The sequence below is a fragment of the Penaeus monodon genome, chromosome 1 (genome assembly GCF_015228065.2).
Source record: "Penaeus monodon isolate SGIC_2016 chromosome 1, NSTDA_Pmon_1, whole genome shotgun sequence".
Lineage (NCBI taxonomy): Eukaryota > Metazoa > Arthropoda > Malacostraca > Decapoda > Penaeidae > Penaeus > Penaeus monodon.
Genome location: NC_051386.1, coordinates 15,525,391 through 15,527,890, shown reverse-complemented (window position 1 = coordinate 15,527,890; position 2,500 = coordinate 15,525,391).

Below are 2,500 nucleotides of genomic sequence, written 5' to 3'. Positions count from 1 at the left end.
TGTGTGTGTTTGTTTGCGGGTAAGAGGGTGTCTTTGCGTACGAGTGGGTATATGTGCGTGAGTGCGTATGTGTGTCTGAATTACGCATCAATGGCCACACTTACTTCCACAACGAGGAAGTCGTCAACAAACAAACCGTTCTGCAAGTCAACACCAACTAGCCTATATAACACTCCCGAAATGTGAGCTGAGCGGTATGGCCCGCTCCCCTTTGCCTTTCGCCCTGCCCTGCCCCTGCCAGGTACTCACAGCTTGCTTCCGAGTCGGGCTTCTTGGTGACTCTGCCAGAACTTCTCCCAGAAGGACGAGCGGGTCTTGATGCGGAGCGCCGAGGTGGAGAGCGTGCGGGGCAGCTTCTCGCGGCCCGCCATGTCATACAGGTCAGGAAACGAGTGATTGACGGTGAGATTCTGCCGTAATGTGGAGCCCGGAAGCTCAAGGTCCATAGACAGGTGGTGGGCGTGGGCGTGGGTGGGGTGGTTAGAGGACTGCGGGTGGAGGGAGGTCGCTCCTCCGAGCGAGTCTGACCTTTCCCTGAAGGAAAAGCTGCGCTGCGGAAGGTGCTGATCGCCGTCAGGTCGCTGCGTGATGCGCCGCGGGCCCCGCACCAGGTCCAAGCTCGACTGCTTCCCTGGCACCCGCCCACACCCGTACTCAGTGGACACCGTCCGCCCGCGGTACCGGAAGGGGTTGCCTTCTCGCCGTCCCCCTGGCCCTCGCCCTTCCACCTCGCCCTCCTGGCTGCCGCCGGCGCAGGAGGCCGGGCCGCTAGCCAAGAGCGACCCGGCCTCCTCGTGGGAACCCGGAGGCTCCTCCAGTATTACCCGTTTCTGGGCCACGTTGCCGGAGATACTCACGATATGGCAACTCCCGAGTGGCAGCACAACACCTCAGTTTGATAAGAGGAGGTCGCCCGGCCAGCACTCGCACTCAGCGCCCGGCACTCGGCGGCCGGCAGTGGCGGCGGCGGCGGCGAGGGGGCTCGGCCGCCACAACACACTGCGCACACGTGTGCCTCTTACTCCACGCAACCTACATGGGGTGGCGGCGTTGCCCTCCTCGCCGACTCGAGCTCCCGCTCCCGCCGCCCTTCGGCTGCGGACCACAAAGAAGCAGGCGAGGCTGACGCGGTGGCTGCGTTCTTCGGCTCTCCAGGAGCCGTCCTCGTCGCTGGACGCCAGTGACAATAACGCCTCGGATCAATAGCAAGTAAAGTCAGTGTTTTCTATGTGAAATGCGGCTCGGGTGGTCACTGAGCGGCGCCGGGACAGGTAGTGGCGGCGGCGGAGGCGGCCTGGCCTTGGCACCAGCAGTAACACCTCCTTCCTGAGGTGCGCCACTCTACATCACACACTCATACACACTATTCCTGGCACCGAACGCGTCGTCCCCCTCAGCTGACGGTAGAAGAGGGAAGGAGGGAGGGAGGGAGGGAGGGAGGGAGGCAGGGGATGGGGGGGCCACACGCGCGCTGCTCACCCGCCACCCCCCCTCGTCTCTCTCTCTCTCGCCACGAGCCTCTTCTCTCCCTCACACACGCTCTACGAGGGCGACCCTCGGGTCAGCCTCCCCATCACGCGCACGCTGAGCACAGCACCGCCAGCAACGACAACAACGTTAACCAATAAACAAACAACAACGACACAACACGACACGGAACGACCGGCGATCTTACGTGCGTCGAAGGGACTAGTTACGGGACGAGTGAACTCTGCGGGCTCGCACATCGAACTGAAGTCTCGGTCGAGCCGCGGCCACAACCTCCCCCCTCCCTCCCTCCCTCCCTCCGCCCTCCCTCCCCCTCGTTCCTCCTGCCGTTCTTACTCTTCCTAATAAACCACAAACACACTATTCTAACCGTGGCGCTGTTGCCAGTCTGGCCAGCATGTCATTCCGACGTCAGGGACGATAAACAAAGAAGAACAAAGAAACAAAGGACAAGGTAAAGCAAAAATAAGTCATTCAACCATCTTATACGATACTTCATTCTATTGGAATAAATCTTATATTTTCCAGAACAGCCTTGAAGAATCTACATGCTCATAGGTTCAATTCCTTTAACGCAGCGAACAAAAAAGGAAAATAAACGAAAACTAACAAACTCATAACGTGAGAGAAAATGCTTGGAATTTATGATTTATTAGATGTGTGATAGGAACGTGAAGTCAAGACTAAATGAATTAAATTAATGTAATCTTAGTAGGAGACTCACAAAGAACAATATCACAAAGGAAAATAAAAGAAAGTGATGGGTAACGTACCATATTTAAAAGATATTTGTAAAGAAATTGGTACAATATGTGAATATGCACTAATACATGCACATATATATGAATATATCTCATATATGTATTTCTCTCTCTCTGTTTCTCGGTCTACCCGTTTCTCTCTCTCTCTCTCTCTCACTCATAGATATATATATATATATATATATATATATATATATATATATATATATATATATATATATAATATATTATATATATATATATATATATAT